This window comes from Ciconia boyciana, chromosome 5, assembly GCF_034638445.1.
Source record: "Ciconia boyciana chromosome 5, ASM3463844v1, whole genome shotgun sequence".
Taxonomy (NCBI): Eukaryota; Metazoa; Chordata; class Aves; order Ciconiiformes; family Ciconiidae; genus Ciconia; species Ciconia boyciana.
In genome coordinates this window covers 33451176-33462207 of record NC_132938.1, presented here as the reverse complement: position 1 = coordinate 33462207, position 11032 = coordinate 33451176, and positions in this window count along the sequence as shown.

The window sequence follows — 11032 nt, the reverse complement described above, 5'->3', positions numbered from 1 at the left end:
TATGGCCAAGCTATTGACAGTGGTAGGTTATTTCATTTTGGCAGCTCCTTCCCCACTTCTCAAGGCCTTTTTCTTCTCTCGCTTATCCAACATTTACTTTTCTTTCAGGTTCTATAAACGTTCGCTCATATTATTGTTTACATCGATTTTTGCGCTAAGTGTTTACAAAGTCAGATTTGTTGCCCTTTTCAGCCTGTAAAACATCAGTTCTCATGGTTAAAGGAATTCAAATAGTTTTCCTAAAGGAGCTATAATTTTTTAAAGTTTTCTATTCATGACAGAAAATGAATTTCAAGTCAAAATGCAGTTTAATGAATACTGACAATGCAATTAAAACTTTTCCTCTGATGGGTAAATCCCAAGGAATTTGATGAGAAACAAATAAAGGTAGTTATGAATTGCAGCTCCTTTTCCTTTGCAGAATAAAAAGAATGCAAATTAAGAGGCAGAGATAGTCATGAGCAAAACATCCCACTACATCATCATCAGAGAAACTTATCTTCATTCTTCAAGTACATTCATATCTTTTCCCCCATTGCTTTAATGGTCCTCCATGGATCAGTGGAAATATTAGAACTGATTTCTCCTCTTGAGGCATTGAAAGAAGTAGTAATAAGAAATAATTCTGATAATATCAGTGATCGACAAACCTCCAAAATATATGGAAGTATAGTTAAGATAAGGCTCAGTGCTCTCCTGTGTTGAAGATCCCAAGGCCCCTTACAAGTGATGCATGCAGGCATTACTCTGTCTGTCAAACAAGAGCAAAGACTTTCGGGATACAGCAGTTGTTTAACAAGACAATGTAACGATGCTATGGGATGCAGACAAAGTAAGGCAGATGCAGTTAGACTGGTGAGAATATTTTTGTGCTTAGAAAATAAACATCTGCAAAGTTGATGTTTACTTTTAAAAGTTCAAAATAGTTCATTGCATTACCCTTCCCCTTCTCAAAAAGTGATTTGTAGTCTAACCAATCTGTTATTTTTAAATGTCTAGAAAAGTGGAAGGGTGAGATGTGTGGCAGAACGTAAGGGAGGCTCATCATATTTGTACTATTTCAGAGCAATCAGGGTAGAAAATTCCAAAAAACCCTGGAGCTTTATTGCAAACATCTAGTCAGAAATATTTTCAAATATTTCAAAATAGGCTCACATACCTCATGCACTGATTTCTGTGGTACTCTGAGGAAAAGGGAGGAACATTACAGCAGTTTCCCCAGTAGCTGCATGCACTTATACACTGCATGTCATCATTCCTGACTGGGTGAGACCACAATAGCAACAGGTAAAAATAAATGTGAAACAAAACATGAGGACATATTGTAGGGGGAAAAAAAAAAATCAATGATCAACGATATTTCATTACGTTACTTGGGAAACAACACTTACCAAGGCAAAGTAGAGAAGTTGTCGTACAATGATCAGAGGGGGAAAAGATCAGAAAGCAAAGACTCCTGGTAACGGATCTCCAACACACCAATCTCTACCAAACATTTGTGCAGCTTATTACTTTAAGAACATACTGATAAGATAAAAAATGCAGACACTATTAAACATACTATCAGCATAAACAGAGTTTTTTAGAATCAGATTTTAGAATCAGAACCTTTAAACTATTCAGGTTTCCCTGTGAATTGATCAGTATTTTTGTTCAAAAGTAACATACAGAATGGGAGAAGGAAGAACATTCCCTACAGTAATATGCATTGTATAAATGTATAGCTTAATTAACCAAAAAAGTTATCAACAAGCATTTAAGGAAACATTTAAAGACACATAAATAATCAAAATCTGTTTACAGCTAATGTCCTTGAAATATTTACACAATTGATAATTCTCTTTTACAGTCAAATTTTGCAACTATGAATATTGCCCCAAAAGATTTATGTTTAATTGCAAATGGTGGATAATTTTATCAATTGTAGTACTTTTTTACAGATTATTAGACACAGCTTAGAAACAGCGCCACTGAATTAAATAGATTTGGTACCATTCTAACATATATTGATTAGACTCCAGCAATTTGTTATATTTAATAGGAACATTTTTCAGTTTATTTGTTTTATTTTATTATTTTATTTTATTTTATTTCACTTACTTAATTTCATTTATTTTCATTTCACATTACTTTTTTATTCTATTCTATTTTATTCTATTCTATTCTATTCTATTCTATTCTATTCTATTCTATTCTATTCTTTCTGTTTTGCTTTATTTTATTTTATTGATTCAACTGATCAATAGTTCCTGGTAGGCTCAGATTTTGGCATCTATAAGCTCACATTTTCCTTGGTCATATCACATCTTACGAATTACATGGGCAAACCACAACTGTGACTTGCATATTTCTCTAGGATAGACACTTTGTTAATTTTCTTTTTTTTTCTTGATGTTCATAGAAAGAATTCAAATTTTTTTATTCCTTTAGACATCTTCCGGGCCCACCTTTCTCCAACCTACAGAATCAATGCAGTTTGTAGGATGCAATATAAGAAATGTTGCAAGCTTTTTAGTATTATTTAATTAAGGTGAAATGCTTGGAGTTTAGTAAATAAGCACTTAAAATAACCATAGAGAATTTACTGTGCTTTCTGATTCACTGGAGAGCAAGCTCCCGTGTTCTGGGCAGAGGCACTTGGAGCTGCCTCCAGAGGCAGGAAACCCTGCAGGTAAGGAAGGGGAGAGCTTGGGGAACACATGGTCACTCCTCCAGCAGTCCTCCAGCCAGAGGAGGAGTAGGAGCTGTGCCCACAGCGAGTGTGTTCCACGTACCCTGCGTGGGGCTGTGCTCCTTCCTGCCCTTCACCCCTCCACATCTCAGCTGCGCCAAGAGTGGTGGCTGCTCTTTGATCACTGAGATGGGTCCAGATAATGGTGTCTACACCTGGGGAGGACAGGAAGCATTGGTGGGAAAGGGGAGTGGGTACCAAATGGAGTGGCTATCCAGATTTGTGCTAGATCCCTGCAGGACTCAGCGAGGGCTTTTGCAGGAGATAGGTGATGTCCACCTGGGTGGCCCTGCAGAGAGCAATGTAACTGCAGGATGTCATCTCCTCGTTCAGCCCCCTCAGCAAGTGAACTTGCATTATTTTTATTTTATTTTAATTTTTTATTATTATTATTTTTTTATTTTTATTCCCACAAATTTTCCAGTCCTTCTTTCCAATTAGAAAAGGATGCAAAAGCTTAACGTTTGGAGTTGCAAGGACAGTAACATTCCTTAACATTGTTAGTATTTTTTGTTAATCCTTTTCTCTGTTACTGTAAAGGGAGAAGAAGGAAATGGATTCAGCCACAGTGCTCTTCAAGAGTGTAACTACATCTCTCACCCTGGCAGCTAGCACCAGTACAACATACTTCATGAACAGTTACTTTGATGGACTTTGATGACAGTTGACAAGAGCAGTAATGGCAGGCAGTAAGTCCATCAAATGGATTCACATTGAAAAAGCTGCAGACCTTGTCAGAGGGTGACCTATGTGTGATGGTATGACCATTAATTTTCTCTTTTGTGATTTTTTTTTCCTTTTCATTAGCAAAGATTAGTCTTAATTAAACACTAGCTGTTAGATCAAAGGGAATTAGATCAAAGAAGGAAAAAAACTAATACATTAATGATAAAGTATTTGGCATAATACTTTCCCAACAAGCCTGTGATAAGTGTTTTCAAACCATACATTGGTAGCCAGAGCCTGAAAAATAGGAGCTTCCTGTTTATTTATAGCTAGACTCCTGCAGATTACCTTTTGTTTTTCAAGTCATAAAAATGTCACTTTCAGGACTGTCTCAGATAAAGGTATCCAATTATTGACAATCAACCTGGAAGTGCTGCCCAGCTTCAATAATAAGTACAAAATAGTTGTGCCTTTGCTACAAATAAGCATCTCCAGTTTAGGAGGCAAGTGAATTTGAAGATGATTAAGCAGAAATCTGCTCAAAGTTTTAGGAAGGATTTGACAAGAGAAGCAATTTTCCTTTGAGCTTGTGTTCAGCTTTGAATCTCACTAGAACAGAGCTTTCATTTTGCAGGCAGTCACTCAGTGCACACCTGAGCTTTAAAATTTAATGAATGCACCCTTTGCAGGAGACTCTGGCAATAGCTCAGATATATTAGTAAGTGCAATGATGTCAATCAAAAAAAGAAAAAGGAAGTGCAAGTGATGTCTTTCATTGTTATAATCATATTGATAGTTTCAAAGCTTCTGTGTTTTGAATTCCAGAACTGTTCCCTATTTTGAACAAAACAGAACCACAAAAAAACAAGAGCCAATAAGATATATCTATTATTTTCCTAATTACACTAATTATATTATATTAATTAATATGCATATTTTAGAGAAAGTGTTTCCAGTTTAAAATAGTCAATGCTAATTTTCATTTAGCTACTCTAAAAGGTCACCACAACTCACATATGTAACAATTTCAGCTAGTGTTGGGGTTCCAGTTAATATTTATACATTGCACCAATAGGATTTACAAATGTGCTATGGCAAGACTGGGGTTAACCTCATGAATAAAGCAGGGCTGAAGGAAATGGGCTCAGCTGCTGGGAATAAAAGAGCAGGAGGAGGCAGCTAAAGCTTTGCAGAGAGTAAGGCAGCCTCAGGGATGTGGAGAGTATTGATTTCATGAGCCATAGCGGTGTGTGACTGGTGTTGGGGAGAACTCTGTTAGGAAGCTGCCCTCTGTATTGGAGGGGCTTTTCTGGAGGGCAGAGGCTGTCCCAGGTACAGTTGTGGGATTTCAGCCCAGTGCTGGGACTGTGCTGGTGTGTTGCTTTGTGAAAATTATTGGTATCTGAACATGCAGGTAAACCTCACCTGTAACTTAACTTTCTCTATCAAAGCACTCATTTTATGTCCTGTTGACTCAGGACTTTTTGTGTTGTGCTAGGAACTGATAGGAAGAAATACATGTTTGCTTTGTGAGAATTGCTGTGTGTGACATGTGAAGCCATTTCAAGTGCTGTGTCTGAGATTCCTGATTTTCTTGAATTGATCAGAGATAGCTGAAATTGAGCTGTTCCTGTATTCTCCTTGAAGTTAGGATGCCAAAGACCTTGCAGTTTTTAGAGGCTGAGTTTTATTAAGGTACTCTGAATAAGAATGCAGAGCTGCTATGTAAAATGGAATAAAATATGAGTTATTTAACCTCAAGTTATCTTGCCCCTATATCCTTGTACAGTGGGTGACTTTTCTTTGTCTAGCTACATGGTCTCTTGTGTGCTCCTTGGACAGGATGGTCTCTACCATATCTGAGTTTTAGATGTGGATCTGGTCTCTTCTACTTCTTAAGAGTGTCTTAAACTCAGTCTATGCTGTAGATACTCCACTTGCTTAGTCTCTCCCCAGCCTGCTGTCTGACCCTGTGCTCTAAGAAGCCTGTTCCAGCAGAAGAGGCACAGCACTCTCGGGGAGCATGCCATGTCCTTTGCTCCTGGGGTTGTGTCTGACTGGGAGCAAAGCTGCCATTTTGCCTGTGCTCACCTTGAAACAAAATCGTAGGGGTATTTAGTAAATTCAGCAAACAAACTGTAACTTCCATCACAATATCCATGACAGCTATGTGCAGATGGAGGGAAAAACAGTATATAGGTGTATTGGTTCTTTTTTATTTTCATTTTGATCAATTTACTTTATTTATCCACATTCCAGATACCTTTACCATCTTCTTGAGCTCACATATGCTTGGAAATAATGGAAACTTGTAACTTGCATTTATAACTGGAAATGTTCCATGTTTCTCTGTTTCATGTTGCCTGTTCTCTTTTGCTTTTATAGTCCTAGCTTACTGTGTTGAAAGTAATAACTGAAATAATAGGTATAGGAGCCATAACTTGTAAATAGAAAGTTGCTTTTTAGTATGAGACTTCTCATCTTGATTTAATCTCGTATTGGAAATACTATGCACTCTTGTTCTTGCCATGTCATTTTTTATGAGGACTTTAAAGATGATACTGATAATCAGTGAAAATATGTGCCTGCTGGAAGCATGAGTGAAGATGAACTCAGCCCAGCAGTCTCCTAAACTGAGCAAATTGGTAACCAATCAATTATTCCTAAGTATGAAGACAACTACTTTGCATAAGAAAAGACTCACGTAAAATGTAATTGTTGCTTTTATAAGCTGGGATTATTCATTATTATGTATTTCATAAAGCTGTAATCCTAATTACATAGAAGGCTACATGTCAGATCCACAAGCCAAATTACTCTTATATCCTCTAGTCCTAAAATATTTACCCTAAGGACATGACTAATCGTATAGTATTGTCTTTTCTGTGAACAATAATCAGATTTGTTTTAAAATTAATGTTTTCTGGAGGCTAAATAGGATAAATATAGTACATGTTTTAGATAATTTAGAGCAATGAACTGCTAAAGGGATGAGACATTATAGGATCTAATTAATATTTTTCTGGATAATTCTTTCTGAATCCTCTTATGTTGGATGGGATCAAGAAAAGCTGACTGTGTACTAAGAAAAGTATGGTAATGCAAGAAAAAACATTAGTAACACTAAGAGATAGTTACTCTTGTTTAATGATTAACTGTACTTGAAGAAACACAATAACGTTGATAAATTTCCAGTGCTTTGGACTGTATTAGATTTAACAAGGGTATACTATGGTTTATACTTATGTACATTTGTACATATGGATATGAGGTGAAGAGATTTATCTTGAAGATTTACTATTGCTTTTTAAAAAATAAAACTAATCAGAAAACAGTAATACTGTATGTGTGAACATTACCTTTCATTCCAAGGTGCTTAAGAAGCATTATCTCTATGTAGAAGCTAACAAATTGCTCTCCAATTCCCAAAGTTACTCAGCAACTGATAAGTGATTAGTGTTTTCTGATTTGTGCCTTATGTACACACATCTAAATACCTTCCTTAATGGCTCTGAGTATGCATCTAATCCTCTTAAGCTCACAAAATAGTTGTACTTAAATGTGCTTGTATATGTACCTTTACAGGATTGTGGCTTAGAACATTTGTACCTCTCTGCATAATTTTTGGCATCTAGTTCTATAGTAGATGTGATAATTGGTGCTGAACTGAAAGGCCACAGCAACCAACAAGCTATTACCTGACGAAAAATACTGTCTATAAAAAGAATGAGGCATGCTTATTTGGGTTTTGATATAATTGCAGCCAAATTCCCATCAAAGATGAAAATAAGACTTTGTACTGCTGTTCCTTAGGTGTTTTCCAGGATTTCATTGTTGAGAGCAACCACTTATGTTGTGGTTCTTCTTGCCCTCAAATTACTTAATGGAACTGATTTGGTTTTGGAGATTGATTCTATATTTAATAATAAACCAGTGCTGAGTGCAGAAGACTATCTATCTGTTTTATTTACCTCAGCTAGTTCGTGTATGAGTCGTGACCCAGCATCCTGTGTCAGCTTTTGTAGCCTATGTGGCAAAATACTGAATTTGCAATATTTGTATTTAAGCCAGCTGAGAGGTGATGGCGGCATATATAGCAAACAATATGCTGGTAGCAATTTAGAAAGATAACTAAATTTTCTTCTTTGGTGAGCTGAATTAATTGTTTTAGAAACTTGCTTATCCTCTCCACTAGAGACCATCGGATACTCTTTGTTTTATGGCTATCTGGAAATGGAGAAACCTTCCCTTGGTGGAGGTAATAACTATCTTCGGTGTTGTTTTGTTAAGCTCAGATCACCTGTAGCATCCTCTCTGTACAGAGTATGGGCTGAATGAACTCTTCCCAGCCACTTCCTATAATCAGTATTATGCAAAAGCTTTATTTTGTGTTTTGTCTTCTAAAAATACTGCAGTTGGGTTCTTTGTGCAGGCTGTAGCACTAAGCACTGAATGCCAGCAGGTCCTTAAAAAAAAAAAAAGTGGCTTTCTGCTTTTAGTTATGCTATTTAGGAGTAGACTTTTCAGTTACTTACCTGAATACCATATACTGTTGACTGTAACTAACACATAAGTTTAAATAAAAGATTATCAGCAAATAACATATCTGAATGCAAATAATATTTATGGGAGAAATAATGAAAAAAATTCCATTATTTCTTTCCAATACAAACATTGGTTTGGGAAGTATGGCAAATGTAGACACCAGGAAAGCTTGCATGAATATACTTGTTAGTCAACTGCAACTAGCATGTGATAACTGAGAGCCTGGTATGTATCAAGAGTACATTTTGTAGCTGTAATTTATCTATAAATCCACTGACATAATAATATTATAAATCTACATATTGAGCAGTACACTTGCTTTTAGACTTCTGACACTCCTGGGAGTACTGCTGCTTGCTTTACCCCATCTGCAAATCGTGCTGAAAGCTAGTCTGTATCAAGGCATTCTATTATACATCTTCATTTATCTCTATTATCTTGCCCAGTTTTTTGTCTTTATTAATGCATGACACACTAGAGCACACTTCAGTGCTGATTTATATTAGTGTCACAAAAATTGCGACCTGCAAAAAGGAAATTCCCTCCCTCAAAAGGATGATAAATATCTACTTAAGCCTGTAATGACATTAAATGTTAATGTTTTCCTGAAATGAATCAGACAGAAGAGGTGTTTGAAGGAAGAGTAACCCAGAGAGCACGACCAATTGAAACCAGAGTCTCTTAATGCACTTCTTCAGGTATCCCTCAGTGTGAATGACACTTGAAAGTACTAAGCCACTTCAGAAAGAAAAGTGATTATACTTGCGCACTAATAGCAGTAGAGAGCCTCTTAAAGGAACAGTGAATTCTGAGGGTTTTTAGATATGCCTAAGGTTTGGCAAGAAAGGAAGCTGAAAGACCATGAAATGAGGGTTTTAAGCAGAAGACAGGTTTAACATGGGATACTGGTCACCTTGGCTTATTGAGCACTGGTTATATGTTATTCCCTTCTTATATTATGCACCGCTGTTGAAGAGCTCTTAGTGATCAAAATGTTTTTTCAGGTTTTCATGCAACTTAATTTCATAATAAACAGACACTCCAGAGGCATTCAAATGTCCCTGAATACATAGGGAAAGAGATGTAGGTTATTTGGGGTTGCTTTGTGGAAGCAATTTCTGGTGAGGGAGTTACAAGAAAAATAAATCTGAATGTTAATTAATAGCTCAATAGTTCCTGGGTTGTATCAGCTGTTTGGCCTGTTGATGATGATTAATATATCCCTGAAGAGCATGAGTTGTAGCATCTGTGTTTTGGTTGGGTTTTTTTTATGGATATCAACACTAGGATGTGAGTAACCATGACTTGTCTGTCAGAGGACACTGATGTCTTGAGCATCCCTGAGAGACCATGGAGATTTTGGATTTCTCCTAGCAGGAATCTCTGTGGGGACAGAGGTCTTGGGACCTATGACATTTGGATAATTATGTAGCTACTTAAGACTCATTTCCTTGACCTGTTAAGAATTGCCTCACCTGGTAGGTAACAGTCTGAAACATGAAAAATCCTGTATCTAAAGCTGTGGTGGGTAGATTTTTCAGTGTTGTCTGTCTGCCTTAATTATAAATGATAGTGACTTCATTTACTACATGATGCACTGGCATGAATGCTTTCACTATTTTTATTCTGTGAACTAAAATGTGGTCTTAGGATTTGCTGTGATGTGTGTGCCTGTGGCTTACTTTTTTTGTAGAACTGGTCTGGGGAAGGAGCTGTACACCCAGCAGGAAATCTTGTCTTCCTTTGAGGAAGTTCCCCTGAGACAGCTCTTACGTGAGAACTGGGCACTGCTGGGCTAAGGCTTTTGACAGATGTGATTACCAAAAGGGATGTAGGATGAATTTGTACCATTACTGTAGTCAATTTCTTAACTTGCAGCATTTTAAATGCCCATTAAAATTCCCTGAACTTATAAAAATTCCTAAATAACTGAGCTGTGAGGGTAAGTTTGACATCAACCTACAATGGCTTCAGGATAGAGGCAGCATTATAAAGCCAATGAACTGTGACTATATCCTGCTTTCACTGAATGAGAAGTGCTGGAGAAATGCTTATTCTGCTCTTTCTGTGTGTTCTCTGTATTCAAGTATTTGTCTCATGATATGTTAATTGAAGATCTTAGGTGCAAGTAACTGCAGTGTTTGCATGAGAAATACTGTTTGCAAACTTTATTTTTGCAAAGCTGTATCAGTTGTTCTGTTGTGCTTTCAGCCTGTTCTCCAGAAACAAATGGGCTGCTAACCGCAGGAAGGCCTCTCTTGGACCGATGGGACACCATACAGCAGAAGCTGATTTTTAGCTTTGTTTCCTCTTATGGTTTTATAATATGCAAACTGTGAAAAGGAAAAGGCCATTCTGCTTTGAAGGGCAGGGGTATCAGGTCAGCCAAGCCCTCTTCTGAGAGATGATCACCTTAGGAGGAGGCCAGCAGAGAAGCTAGCAAAGGTGAGAGGCTGCTTGGGTCAGGCAGCCATGGGAATTGCTGTATGTGAGGGCAGGGAACTTTGGCCTGGGGCTGGCCACCTCTGGGGTTAATGAAATTCTCTGAGAAGTCACAGCACAATCCAGTCGAGCTCTGTGGCTCTGGCTTAAAAGTGGCAAGTCAGAGATGCAAGAGGACAGCCTGGAGAAAACAGGGCATCTGAGCAGCAATTAGCTGATGAGGATTTTAAGTGCCATAGTAGTAGGGCCATCAACCTGCCATGACCCTATGCAAGAGGGAGATGGGGGAAAGAATTGGTTAAACACAGCTGAGGAGAGTGAGTAACTACAGAAAAGGAAGGGCTAAAGGCTGTTCTGCAGCAGGTACAATTATTCCTAGCTACAAATACCTTGATGAGGGAGGACTTTCTATGGACACAGATGGATGGCCAAATCCAGCCTCAGTACTGAGGTGATTTATTACTTGCCATCAGATGTGCTGGTGGCAGATAGCCCTCTCAAGAGCAAAAACTGGCTACAAGCTTCCTCTGATACTAACAATAACTTCCACTAGCTTTAACCAACTTCTTATATTTTCAGATAAGAAGTAAGCAGTTCTGTTTACCTTCGTTCTGCAAAATGACTCCATTGCTAGTGAAAATACATACT